The sequence below is a fragment of the Desmodus rotundus genome, chromosome 3, assembly GCF_022682495.2.
Source record: "Desmodus rotundus isolate HL8 chromosome 3, HLdesRot8A.1, whole genome shotgun sequence".
In the NCBI taxonomy this organism is placed as follows: domain Eukaryota; kingdom Metazoa; phylum Chordata; class Mammalia; order Chiroptera; family Phyllostomidae; genus Desmodus; species Desmodus rotundus.
The window spans coordinates 65463237-65478147 of NC_071389.1; the positions used below are offsets into that span (position 1 = coordinate 65463237).

The window sequence follows — 14911 nt, forward strand, 5'->3', positions numbered from 1 at the left end:
GCGGGGCCAGGGCGTTAGCAGCGTCCCAGCTCGGAGCCCGCGAAGAGGACCTGGAGGAAGGCACCGCGGTGGCCGCGGGCGCAGTGCTCCGGGCGCGGCGAGCCATGAGCAGCGGCCCCGCGGGCGCCCCTGCTGTCGCTGCCCGCCACTGAGCCCAGCCGGGAGACACCTCGCGGCTCCCCAGGACCCTCCGCAGTCGGCACCCTCTCGCGCGGAGGTAAGGGCGGGGACCCCGGTGGGATGGAGAGGGGCGGCCCGCGGAGGACCGCAGGCTCGGTCCGCTAGGTGCGCTGGGGCCAGGGCTCACCCCGCCTCGTCCTCCCCGCCTTCTCCCGGCTCTCGGGGAGGCGGGCTGTGGTCGCCTGCCCAGCGTGTGGTGTCTGAACCCCACGCTGCCGGGGCGCAGAGACCCGCCAACCCCTGCTCCACCCATCCCAAGCTTCCGGACGCGGGTCCCCAGCCTGGCGCCAAGCGCAGCGTGGCCGCGGCAGGTTCTGCGGACTTGGGGGATGGGAGTGGGCGGAGGAGGAGGAGAAAACGGGGTCGACCCGGGTGGTCGCGGTTCTTTGCTGTTTTGAAAATCCCCTGGACTCCAGGGCCTGCCCCTTCTGGTCTGCCGAGCCCCTGAAGTTAACACTTTGGGGACAGAGGAATTCGAAGGTCTCTGAAGGGATGGAGAGCGTGGTGCCGCTCCCTTGCGGGACGGGAGGGGGGAGAGGGGAGAGCCGGAGCGCGGGCCCCACGAGCCAGGTGTCTAGGCCAGGACTGCTGCTCTCTAGTCTTTTCCTTTCCAGCTGGTTCCCAGAAACGAGGCGGTTTAGTGATGGAGCGAACAACTGGGGAACCTTAGGATGTGCGCTGTAGATACCCATTCCTTTCTTTTCTCCCTCAGCCAATTCTTGCCTCCCCCACCCCACGCCGGCGGGGGTACATCAGATTCCAGTTCTGCAGAACCTAAGACCACATCCAAAAGATGGATATTTTAGTGTTAACGCCAAACTTCTCTCGGGTTCAGATTCTTTTAAAGCATATTAAACTCCCAGCAAACCAGTTAGGAAACATTTTCAAGTCCCCATCTTCCTTAAAGTACAAAATAAGGACCCGTCAATCTTTGTGGAAGTGCTGGCTTTGGGCAGAGGGAGGCTTGAACGACCCTGTGGAACGCAGCCTTTTGGGAGAGGAATAGGTGAAGAAAATGGCAGCCCTATTTCAGCCTCTCAGTTCTCACAAGAGCTGGGTAATGCAGGAAATGCAGCCTTCAGCACAGGTCGCACTTGGGACTGGTAGGTAGTAGTTTCCTAAAGCATGCCCAAGCCTTCTTCATAGACACGTCCTTAACAAGGCCATCTACGTGAGAGAGGAGGGAAAGTGCTGGTAACCCTTTTGGTGGTCAGAACAGGAAAAATCGCCAGGACCAATCAACTCTTACAGAGATGTATGCATTCTCTATGTATTGTAAACGATTCATGTAAACCCAGAATGAAAGCTGAACTTCGCAAAATTTGCTCAGATTTATAAACTTTGTGTTGGATGTGTAGACATGGATAACAGATTACAACTATAATCTGTGATGTTTGCATTTCTTGTTTAAATAGGGAAGAACAAGGTTGTAACCCTGATTTGCTTTACTTTGGAGTCATTGACCTAAACACTCTCTCTAGGTTAGGTGGTTTGTTTGCTTTTGAGGGGAAGAGAGAGAGGAGCTGCAAGGATGGATATTTTTCATGATTCGTATAGAGATAGTGACCGTGGATAGGGCCCGGTAACTCAAGGGTCATATCACATAGCATAGTTAACAACACTAATAAAATCATCAAAGCCTTTGTGAATGGCACTAATTTCTTATTTCTCAGATTGACTAAGCACTTAATGAAAATTATATTTAGAGGGGAATGCTCTTAGTGAAAAATGTGTAATTTTCCACTTATATGAAGCTTATCAGTTTATCTTTTTAAAAAAATATGAGGTTAACAATATTTTAACTTCTGAGTTATCCGGTTTTTATCAAACTTATTACAGTTTGAGATTTTTAATAATCTGTAGTATTTTTAAGTTATAGTCACCAATAACATTATAATAAAGCCCAAGTCTTTAAAAAATGGGGTAGAAACTTGTGTGTTGCCCAGCATGGCGCTCACGATTTAATACGGTGTCATCGTCTAGCTGCTCCAGGACCGGACACACGTCATCTCACACTCTTCCAACTGACCCGTAAGGTAGATGGCGCCATCCACGTTTCACAGAAGGAAGAGGCCCAGAGGCTGTGACTTGCCCAAGACCATTCAGCTAACTAATGCCTGAGTGAGGCCACGCCTTTTTCATTTCAATGACATACTTTTCCATTATCCAAAGCTTCCCCTTTTTTTCCTACATACATTTATTGTTAACTTACCATTATGACTTTGTGAAAAAACTAAAGTCAAGGAAGTAAAGGCACCTGTCCAGGGTTTTTCATGTAATTAGTATATAGCAGAACTTAAATTTGGAATCACAGCCATCTGTTTCCCAAACCCTGTTCTTGCCACCCACCTCTATTAAAAGACTGATTAAGACCTTAACCTAATGGACGTTTCACTTCTGCTGATCAGCTGTTCTCATCCACGTGATGACGATGGCCTTGTGGGCTGCATACATTACACTTCCAAAGTCTGGCTGTATCTCCAGCCCTGGATCACTTATGAAGGCATACTGCAACCAACAAGGGTGAAATTACTATAGAGGCGTTCTCGAATCCACTTAATTTATCTTAAAATACAAGTCATTCTAGATTGGCATGGGGCAAAGAACATAGCCCCAAGATGGGAAGAGCTGCTATCAAATCCTGGCTCTACGGCACAGTAGGAGCGCCAGCTCAACTCGCATGACTCCGTTTCTCTGAGCCCCAGTTGCCTCATAGGTGATGGGGTTCATAAAGCCCACCCGGTGGATCGATCACTGTTGGGATTAAATGTAGCAGTACCTACAAAGGGCAGCTCCTGTCACCTAGCAGGTGCTAGTAAGTGGGACAGACGAATACCGCTGTACCCTAGCTAGTGCTAAGTGAAATTCCTGCTGTATCCATTTGTGCAATTAGTCAGTGTCGTCAGCGATTCGCTTTAGATAGGGTTATACAAAGGTCTCACCCAGTTGTTAGCATCTTTAACTTTTGAATCACTTCCTTTTTTTTTTGTAGTCCTGACTTACACATATTTAGTGACCTTACGTAGTTTTTTCATTTGTTCCACTCTGCACGGCTTTTAGAACTTTATTAGCCATGTTTCAGTCGGTTGAAAATGAATTTCTCAGCCTTGCTTATCGCTCACGGAAGGCACCATGACAAACCCAGGGTCTCCCCACCACATGCCTCACCCTTAACCGAGCCTCTGCCCGCTGAAAGTCCGCATCTCCCTCAAGGCCCAGCCTAAATGCTACATCCTGCCTGAGCTCGTGTCCCTTGCATTTTAAATCCTTTTTCTGTTCACTTGTAGTTCAGACAGCATGTACCCCTAGTGCTTTAAAAAATTTACCTTTGCTTTCTTAGTTATTTGCCCAAGTAATATCCTATGAAAGACTGTAAACTCTTTGAGGACAGAAATGTTTTTCTCTTTTTTTTTACAACTTTTGCTTTGTAGAAAGCATAGATTGTTTCTGTTTCCTGGATGAAAGATGAGTCAGATATTCTGAGAGAGATTCTTACAACAATTAGGAAAGACACCAAATTATTTGCCTCTGTTACATTTCATGGAAAAAGATGCTATTGTTAGTAGCACCTTCCTCTTTATTTTGAGACTTATTCGTCCCAGCTTTCTCCACTAGTTTAACTGGCATTACATTTACTGGGAGGGCATAGTTCTTCCACAAGGCCTAGGCCGTTAGCTGCCATGTAAGGCAGCTCATTTTGTCTAAGAATGAAACCTCCTAAGGAGGCACGGTAGCTTCCTTGGGTGCAGGTATATTGAGCACGCCAACAGTGTGTGAGTAGTTTGGCATTTTACACAGGGTAACAGTCCAGGTGGATTTCTTCCGTTAGGAATCACATTTACCTGAGGGAAAGGAAGACGTACCTTTGAGAGGAGGTTGAGATAATAAACGAGGAGGATTCCTCTTTTACTTGGAAATAAGACTAATCATGGCCCAGCGTGTTGGCTACCACGAGAAGTGACCTTCAGGAGAGAATCAGCACAGAGAAAAGGCCCAGGCAGTCTCCCCACGAATAGGAGCGGTGGAAAAATAAAAAGGAACAGATAAAATCAATGAAGCACCACTAGTACTGTACGGCTGAGGCCTGCCAGCGTTTGCTCTTTCCTGGACCCTAGAAATAGGAAAGAGACTGTGGGGTCGAGGTGGGCAAGAGAAACTTGTGTGGCCCTGAACATCTAGTACGTTAATATACTCCCATTCGATTCCAGCGCTGGCACAGGGCAGGAGGGTGATTTCAGAGCTTTGCTTAAAGTACATAGTTTGGCAAAAACATACTGCAGATTTTCTAAGTATTAAACAGTAGAGGATAACTGAACTCTTTCCCACTATCAGGCATGAAACAAAAAAATAACCCCGGCTGTCTACATAAAAGTATAACAAATTCTGGGAGTGGATTTAGGGTCATTGTCTGGTGCTGGATGGCTCTCCTTTTAAAATACGGTTCTGTAGTCTAGAGTGTGTCTAACTATGAATGGCAGTTGGTAGAGCAATAATAATAATGGTTCAGAAACTGAACAGAGTTCAGAAAAGGGAAAATTAGCAAAATTAAAAAGTCAATTTTAAGCAAAATGCTTTAAAGCTTAGGGAAGTAACTGAAAGGGTTTCAGATGACTGAAGTATTTTGAGTCAAAGGAATCCACAAGAACTATATGTTCTTTAAAGAAGCCCTCTAAGGACCGGAGCAGGGTGGGAAGGTAGAGCAAGAGGAAAGTTTGTTTGGCTAAACCCAAAAACTGCCCCAAGGGTTGCAACTGGAGAGAATATAATGCAGCTCATAGAAAAGCGTTTCTCCACCTTTCATGATTCCTCTCCCTCCCCAAGCCTATTCTAGATATATTATATCACAGATGATACACCGTGTATCTGTTTATGTAATGTGTGGCCTTTCGGCAAGCTACAAACCATTAGTTTAAGACGTTTTTTACCCTGTTCCCAGAACCAATCTTTAATGGAGGCAAGACGGACCCTCTGTTGAGAACACAGGGTGTAGCATGATTCTGGGTTATGTTAGAAACTCACAAAAGAACCGTATGGAACCAAAAGAAATGAAGAACAGCGTGTGTGTGTGCGTGTGTCTGTGTGTGTATGAATGCCTATGATAGGTCAGTTCACAAATTCTCTGGGATTAGATCGTGTTTTATGCCTTATAAAAAAGCATACTTTTTTGGCTCTTAAACTGAAATACGTATCTAAAATATATAAGGCTTCTTGTCCCGATTGCACCTTGGCAAAACTATTAAATTCATAAAGTTATCTTCCCAAGCCGCCTCTACCTGCACGCTTTCTTTTCCAGGATGGGAAGCCTTCCCCAAAGTTTAAATGCTCAACATCCTTTATTTATTTCTGCTGTGCTGGGAATACTCTGACATTAGCCACTCATGTGACTGGTCAATTATATAAGTATAAATGAGTTTGTCCTTATTAAAGTATTTGTATTTTATGCCATGTATTTATAAATATGAAACACTATGTTTTCTATCAAAGGGATTTCGGCTCATAACAAGTAAATATTTGGGAAGGGTGAGGCTTCTGAAGTCATTCTTAGCTCTTTCGTTTTCCATTCCATGCTTCGGTTCCCTGGGGAGCAGAAGCCTGGGCTTCTGATGGCTAATCTTGGGCTCCGCAAGGGTGAGAGGAGCTTGGTTTCTTCATACTGTGTTGGCTTCCCTCAGCATTTGGAGCCTGTTGGTTCATACTTCCTCCCTTCCCCCCAAAACAACTCATCTTCTTATCCTGCAAGTTTTATCTTAACCAAGTTGATCTTTTCCCTTCATTTTATCTTAACCAAACTGATATTTTTTCTTTATTTTTCAGCATCTTTTCTCTTTGCTTGAGGGCACAGGCCATATAGTCCAAATCTGCGTCATTCACTTCTGTCTCCACAGCATCTGCACAGTGCCTGGGACATAGCTACTCAAGAAATAGTCCTGGATTAAATATTAAAGATACACTTTACAGTAACGTTTGTAGCCATCTGGGATTGTATCCATTTCCCTTCTATTATTTTAAATTCGGGTAATGAAATTTAATAGTGTAATTAGAAGTTTTCCCTCTTAATAGAGTCATGAAATATGTACACAAAAATATTTCTGTGTGCGATTGGAAATTAGGAACTAGAAAGGTATTTAGCTAATAACACCTTGTCTTTTAAAAATGAATATGAGGTTAGCTTTGTTAGGAAAACACTGTCTGGCTAATTTGTATTATCTCCCTTGACATTAGCAAGGTCATTATCTTTAATGTTCCTGTCAGCAAAGTTAGGAAATACTGGCCTGCACACACAGCTTTCTGGTGAATGAACAATTATGCGGACCCCTGTAACCAGAAAGTAGTTAAAATCGAGGAGCTAGCAACTGGAGGTATGTCTGGCATTTGGATCTGAGTGTTTAGCATTTTATCTCAGGATCTGGTGGCGTAATAGAAAACATGTATCTGATATTTTCTGTAAGTGGCTCCACGGTGTTAGAGCAGCATGGTGTTGAAGCAAGGACTGGAAATAAGTTTGGCAAATGAAATGAAATAAAATAAAGATAAAGAAAGGAAGTAGTCAAAACTAAGCAATGAAGTTCATTTAAGGAAAACATAGAGTTGTACCTTCAAGAATAACAAATAAACCAACCATACAAATATACTAGATTTGTGTTTGTTATGTTCATTTCTATATTACTAACATATAGGACAATACCTAATATGTAGCAAAGGGTCAGTGAATATTTGTTTGACGAGTAAATGAATGAAATGCAAGATAGAGAAAGGCTAACTATATTCCATGAGGGCAAAAGTAAAATTATTCCCAAGGAGAGGGTGGTAAATAACTAGTAGACTGAATTGGCTGTTAGAAAAAAACTTTTGGGATGAATCATTTGTGGGCATATGTTGAAGTTTTATTTCAGTCTTACATAAAACAAAAAGTTTCTGATAGGTCAGTTCAAAAATTCATTCTTACTAGGGACATTTTATAAGAATAGTGAGTAGACAGCATTGTTAGACTAGATAAAAAATGTGGGTTCGAGGTCACTAGACTCTAAGAGTTGACAGTTAACTGGGTGGCTCTTTAGCTGGATTCTATGGACAAGTCTCATTGAACATTAGACAGGAGGCTGGATGGATGTGCAGGAAGGATGAAAAAATAGACATAAATATTGGAAAGGAAGAAGTAAAAATATCTCTTCTTACAAACTTCTGATTAGAAATTAGGATTCCGCATCCTAAGGACTGTGAAGAAGGCTGACAGCCAAAAATCATTGATTCATCTGAAATATGGTGTTGAAAGAGAGCTCTCCCCTGGACCACCGGAAGGACAAACAAGTGGGTCCCAGAGCAGGTTAGGCCTGAACTTCACTGGAGGCCAGAATGGCAGAACTGAAGCTCTCCTACTTAGGGCACATTTTGAGAAGGCAGAATTCTCTAGAAAAAGCAATAAAGCTGGTAACAATAGAAGGCAGCAGAAGACCAAAATATGAGATGGACTGACTCTGTAAAAGAAGCCACAGGCGTGAACCTTCAGGAGCTGGGCAGGGCTGTAGAGGACAGGACACTGTGGACACCACTCGCTGATTGAGTCACCAGGAGTTGGAGCCAACCCAACGATACATAACGAACATCCTAAGGAATCTACAAAGCATTGACTACAAATAAGTGTCACACTCATCTTTGATTGACATGCAGCTATTTAAAATGTATGAACAAAATCTTAGAAGTGAGTGCGTTGCAGTTCGCCCTTGTACATGAACGTGAAGATAATTTATCCTGAGTGGGTAGCTAATGATCTAAGCACATGAATAACGTTTTACTTGTTAACATTTTTTCTACCTTGACAGCTTTCCCCATAAATGTGACTGCAATAAACAGAACAGCCTACTGTTGACCTAATTAACAAATTAGGAGCTAATCAATTAAAACTAATGCTTTCTAGCATCCCTTTTACCATGAGCGCCACATCCAGGATTATAGTAGAGGGAGCAGACCTGTGGTGCTGGCTACCAGGGTCTGTCCAGTGCATGTTAAGTATTCTGTTGAATATAAAATACTGCTCCTTTGTTATTGCTCCAAATTTGGAACATGCTCTCGAAGCAACTTTTTAAAATGTTGTTGGATGACAGTATAGATACCCGGTGATAAGGTCATATTGGTGGCTGGCTTAGTAACAACTAAATCAGATGGTACATAAGAAATCTCAGTATTTTACTTTCTCTAGAGGCCATGAATCTCTTACTATTCTGTTTTTTTGGCTTTTGGTTATTTATAATTTTGAAACATCAAAAATCAGCATAAAAACAAGGAAGCTAATTGCTCCTTCTGAAAGAACACATTTGGATTGGGTGAGGAAAGAAATAACTTTTGTCATCTGGGTCTAAGAATATAAAGTGAGTAACTTTTACAGCCTCATATTCAGAAGAGGTCATCTCAAAAATAATTTTTCTTTCTGAGTTACCAGTTATCCTGTTAAGCTCCTTTAAAATTTAATTTATCTTAATATGTTTTATCATATTAATCACATAAACTAAACAATGGTGGATGACAGTTGTGTTAAACTTTAGTTTTTAAGATAAAATTAATTTTATAAAGTATGTTATAAGATAATGATTATAGTCTTATTATTCGAGTGTTATGAAGAATGTTAGGTTTATGTATAGAAATAAGATATGTAGGTTTAAACTATCATATGATGGTATTTTGCCAAAGATTAGTCATAATTACTTAAATAACCATTAGTCCCAGGCCTTAAAATTTATTATCTTGAATTACAATTTACATTGCCACTTAAAAATAATATATCACAGCTTCTATTAAAAACTTATCAGAGAACCCTGACAGTGGTGGTTTCAACATTACTTCAGCAATGCCTGGAATTTATAACCATTAAAGAAACAGGCCAGTTATAACTAGTTATAATTCAGTGTTGTTGAACATATCTACCAAGACTTAAATTTTTAGTGTAAATAATGATCTCACTTATGAGACAAATATAAGGAATTTAGTAACTTCCAATTAAATAGGCATCCTATTAGAAAACACATTAGTCATTCATAAACTAAAATCCATTTTTAAGGAGCTTTATTGACATAATTCATATACTGTAACATTAACATGTTTAAACTATACAATTAAATGCTTTTTAGTATAATTACAGAATTCTGTAATAATTACCATAATCTAACTTTGAAACATTTCATTGCCCTAAAAAGAAGCCTGTGCCCGTTAGCCATCATTGCCCCCCATACCTTCCAGTTGGCCCAAGCTCTAGACAGCCACTAATCTGTATTCTGAATTTATAGATTTGTCTGTCCCAGACATTCATGGAAATGGCATCACACAAAACGAGATCTTTGTAACTCATTTCTTTCACTTCGCACGTATTCAAGGTTCATACCATGTATTGATACGCTATTCCTTTTTGTTGCCCGATAATGTTCCATTGTATGGCTGTACCATTTTTCTTTATCCGTTCACCAGTTGGTGGACACTTAGGTTGCTTTCACTTTGGGATTATGAGGAATAGTGCCCCCAGTAACATTCAGATACAAGTTTTTGTGTGGACATATGTTTTCATTTCTTTTGAATAAATATGTATAGAAGTGGAATTGCTGGATCATATGACATCTCTGTGTTTACCATTTTGATGTAAGTGAGGTATAATTTTTTCCTCATCTCCCCAACTAGAATAAATTCAAGGCCAAGCCGTTTAACAAAATAGTTTAACTTGTCCAAGTATTCATCGTTATCAGGAATATCAGTTGAACATTATATTTTATGTAATTCAATCGTAGCTTGCAAATCACTATTAAAGCAGTAGTAAATTACTTTGGATTTGAAGTTCTGGTTAAGAAATGTAGATGGGCTGCTTCCGTATCTTGCAGGTTGTAAGTAATGCTGCAGTGAACATAGGGGGGCTTATGTTTTTTGAATTCGTGCTTTGGGTTCCTTCAGTTATATTCCCAGAAGTGGGATCGCTGAGTCAAAAGGCAGATCCATTTTTAATTTTTTGAGGTATCTCCATACTGCTTTCCACAGGAGCTGCACCAGTCTGCATTTCCACCAACGGTGCAGAAGGGTTCCCCTTTCTCCGCATTCTCACAAGCCACTTGTTTGTTGATTCATTGATGATAGTCATTCTGACAAGTATGAGATGATATCTCATTTTGGTTTTAATTTGCATTTCTCTGATGATTCGTGATGTTGAGCATCTTTTCATATGTCTATTGGCCATCTGAAGGTCCTCTTTGGAGAAGTGTAAATTCAGGTCCTTTGCCCATTTTTTAATTGGTGGTTCATTTTTTTGGTGTTGAGTTTTGTAAGTTCTTAATAAATTTTTGATGTTAACCCCTTATCAGATGTATCAGCGAATATGTTCTCCCATGCTGTGGGTTGTGTCCATCAGATGAGTGGATAAAACAACTATTGGACATTTACACAATGGAATACTACTCGGCCATAAAAAAGAAGAAAATTTTACCCTTTGTGACAGTATGGATGGACCTGGAGAACATTATGCTAAGTGACATAAACGAGTTAGAGAAAGACAAATAGCATATGATTCCACTTATATGTGGACTCTTAATGACAAACTGAACTAACAAGGAAAACAGGGACCGACTCATAGATGGAGAGCAGGATGACAGCTAGTGGGGGTGTGGGGGTGAAGGGGTGGAGGGATTGAGCAAGAAGGAAAAGGGACTCCTGGACATGGACAACAGTGTGGTGATTGCTGGGGAATGGGGGGAGAAAGTATAAGGGGACTAAATGGCAATGGAAAAAATACAATAAAGATTAAATTTTAAAAAATGTAGAAAGTACTGATGAAGTGACCAGACAGCTATTTGCATATTTTTTGGTTCCTTATCCTTAGTGACCTGAATACCTCCCATTCACTCTGAACTTCCCTTTTGTGTATTTTTTTTTCTTCTTTTTGTTGTGGGGCACTGGGGCAGTAAATATTTTTCATATTCCCTTATTCTAGGTATATGTGTTTATTAGCTTCTACCTGGAGCATGTGAACTCCATTCACTTAAGACTTCAGTCTTGTTAATTTCCCTCTGGAGAGAAGCAAAAGTAGTTTTAAAAGTAAAACACTTTTCGTTGGTTAACATTCTTTCATTGCACTGTTGCCTGGATAGAGATGGAGGGATTCCTGATAAATTGTATACTTCCATCTGTTTTAGTCTATTTAGAATTACTCTTTTAATTGACTGTCAGACCAAGACCTGGCAGAAATTTCCCTGAAGTCTTTCTCTTCACATCCTTATGAAATCACCCAGGCAGATTTTGCCTTACTTTTTCATTTCAGTGTGAATCTGTTTGTTTAAGGAGGTATTCTAGCACACAAAGGACAAACTCCTGCGACCACTTGGCCATCATTCTTAGAGTTTTTCTAAACATATGGGAAGCTATAGGTCTAGTAGGTGCCCCAGAACTCACTGACCACAAAAGCACAACCTTATAAATAACTGCTCACAGATACAGGCAAGGAGAAAACCTCTGAACCAGTTCCTTCATACAGTTTTAACTGTTATGCAAATATATGCACAAACTTACTGCAAGCAAAACAAAGTAACTTGAGGCTTTTGTGAATGTTGTCAAAGGATAATTTCAAAAAAATTGATGAACATGTCGAAGATTTATTCAACTCCTTAATGAAGGAGCTGTCAGGAATGCAAAGCGGGATCAAAGAGCATTCGGGAATTATTTGAAAAAAGACTTAGAATAACATTGCTAGGTTAGATACAAAACTAGGCAGCGTCCTTCGGGACAGTAAAAAACATAATGTTTCAGGTTTTCTTACTGGGCAAAAATCTACAAGTCTGGAGTTTAATCAGTGGTAACTAGCAAGTCAAAGGAAGTTATATTTCCCTAAATTATCCTTGGAGGCACCAGTGAAAGAGTTCCTCAGTATTACAATGAAAGGACAGTCTGCCCTCCCTTTGCCTCATTTCCAACTTTTAGATACTTTTTTTGTTAACAATGCATACTTGCTCATCCTAAACTTTCCTTTTAAGGGCTCTAGTTGTTTCTTAGTAACATAACAGACTTTTAGCCTGTGGAATGTGTCAAATACAAACCATTAGCCATGGGAGTTCTCAAACTTAAGGCCTGGGACAGAAACTTTGGGTTCTGCACTCAACTTCCCTTTCTCAGCATCACTGTGTCACTCAGTTGTCAAAATTTCTCTTTAATCTCATCCTGGAAGGGCGTTCTGTTTTAACTCCAACCCAAAGTTTATTCAACTTTAGGGCCCAAACTGCTCTCCAATCAAATTAGATGGTAAATCATCTTAAGCCAGCAGAACAAGAGTCCTTTCAGACGGCCATTAGACTTTGACATACACGTGCTCAAATAGCCATAGATCAGCAACAAATCCAAGAGCAGAAGAGGTAACAAAGGATCTCAGCAGCATAAATGCCATGAAGTTCCTTGATCCGGAGGCTGCCAACAGCTCTGTTCCCTTTGAAATGAGTAACTCTCCACGGGACCTCCAAGAACCACTACAACAGGAATTGGGCAACTGTGGCCCAGGGACTTTGGGCCTGCAACCTGTTTTTGTGTGATGCACTTGCTGAGATCAGTTCTTAAATTTTTGAAAGTTTAAAATATTTTTGAAAGAATATGCAACATAGACCAGGTGTGACCTGTAAGACCTAAGTTATTTACTATTTCTGCCTTTATAGAACAACTTCACTGATCCTACATTTTTTTTATTTTAAGATTTTTAATTTATTTTTTTAGAGAGAGGGGAAGGGAGGGGGAAAGAGGGAGAGAAACATTGATGTGCGAGAGAGACAGAGATTAATTGCCTCTCCCTGACCCCCAACTGGGGACCCAGCCAGCAACCCAGATATGTGCTCTGACTGGGAATCAAACTGAGACCTTGCAGTTTGCAGGCCCATGCTCAACCCACTGGGCCACACCAGCCAGGGCTGATCCTGCATTAAAAAATATATATATTGACAAGTTTGTTGTTAGCATGTATCAAAAACTTTTCTAAAAATTTTCCTCTAAAATAAAAGTTCTCTAGTCAGCTAATTCAAAGATTTGCTCTGGGTAGGAACATTTTATTGAAAAAGAGAATGGTTTAAAATGTTAGATTCAACATCAAAAGAAAATATTTCGTTAAAGGCCATCGAACACTTGGTTGACAGTCAAATGCATGGGTGGTAACTAATTTCCTAGTGTCTTAATGTGTTAAAGTTCATGAGAACTGATTACTTAAGCATTGTGTCAGGAATACTATCTTCTTTCTGGGAGGAGGTTGCAGGTTATACAAACAGATTTGGGATAATTTTCGTTTTGTAAGGCACTGTGTTACTATATTTTAATAGCATACACTGGGGAGATTTCTGGTAAAGATGGAGGCGTAGGTAAACACAGCTCGCATCCTTGTACAACCACATCCAAATTACAACTAACTATAGAACATCCATCACTCAGAACTGTCAGAAATAAAGTTGAATGGAAGTTCAAAACTACGGAATTAAAGAAACCACATCCATCCAGACTGGTAGGAGGGGTGGACAAGCAGAACAAGCTGGTCACGTGTCCATCTGTGGTGGAAGAAAATTCGGGAGGGATATCTTGGGAGCAAGGAGTCCCACACCAGGCCCCAAAGCCCAGGAATCCAGTGCCAGGAAGATAAGTCCCCATAACTTCTGGCTTCGAAAACCAGAGGGATTGAGTCAGTGGAAGAAACCTCTGGAGTCCAAATTAGTTCCTCTTAAAGAACCCACACATGGCCCTGGCAGGGTAGCTCAGTTGGTTAGAGTGTTCTCCCGATACGCAAAGGTTGCAGGTTCGACCCCCAATCAGGGTGCATATAAGAATCAACCCATGGCCCTGGCTGGTGTAGCTTAGTGAATTGAGTGCCAATCTGCGAACCAAAGGGTTGCCTGTTTGATTCTCAGTCAGGGCACATGCCTGGGTTGTGGGCCAAGTCCCCAGTAGGGGGCATTTGAGAGGCAACCACACACTGATGTTTCTCTCCTTTTCTCCCTCCCTTCCCCTCTGTCTATAAATAAATAAAATCTTAAAAAAAAAAAAAAAAACCACACAAGGAATTACTGAAGTTCACCCTCTCTAAGCCCCAGCACTGGGGTAGAAGCTTGAAAAGAACCAGTAGCATACAGGGAGGAACGGATCTGTATGACATCAATGTGGGAGCTGGGGGCAGCTTTCTCCCAGACAAAAAGGCAAGCAGAGGTCATTGTCCCTTTTCTGAACCCTAACCCCCACAGGACCACAGAGCCAGCAGGCAGGTGCCATATCTGAGACTCCATCGCCTGGCTAACAGGGTGTTTGCCCCACCCTGGAGATCCCCTGAGACTCTGTTTCACCCAATTTATAGGCCCACCCAAGCTGCTAACAGTGGTTTTTCCATATAAATGGCTGGCCTTGGCTCACACTTCACAACTTCCTAAGTTCTCTCAAACAAGTAATAGCCAGTCTCAGCAAGTCCCCAGCCCCCACACCTCCTGCTAAGAAGCCTCAGGCCTGGCACAAGCAATAGCCAGTTTTGGATCACAGTTTGGCTTTGCTGGGAATCTCCAAGCCCAACACAAGTAGCAGCTATCTCCAGATTGCTTTACAGCACATGCAGCATGGCCCCAGGCAAAACGCAGGTGGAGTCTGACCTTGGCCTTCACCACCTGGGAAACCCCAGAGCCTGCACACCCATTGGACAGTTACAGACCACATTGGAGCATCACCATCCTGCCCCTGTACATCAGATCCTCCACAGAGG

At 41.6% G+C, this 14911-nt stretch overlaps 1 protein-coding gene across 2 annotated transcripts in view; it reads left to right on the forward strand.

Annotated features, from left to right (window-relative positions):
* Positions 1-10: 10 nt before the first annotated feature.
* LRRC8C (leucine rich repeat containing 8 VRAC subunit C) overlaps positions 11-14911 on the forward strand; it is an 86008-nt gene continuing 71107 nt past the window's right edge. For both annotated transcript variants that reach the window (XM_053920826.1, XM_053920825.1), the window contains exon 1: positions 11-217. The gene's annotated coding sequence lies outside the window, so the exon portion shown is untranslated. The remainder of the gene's footprint in view (positions 218-14911) is intronic.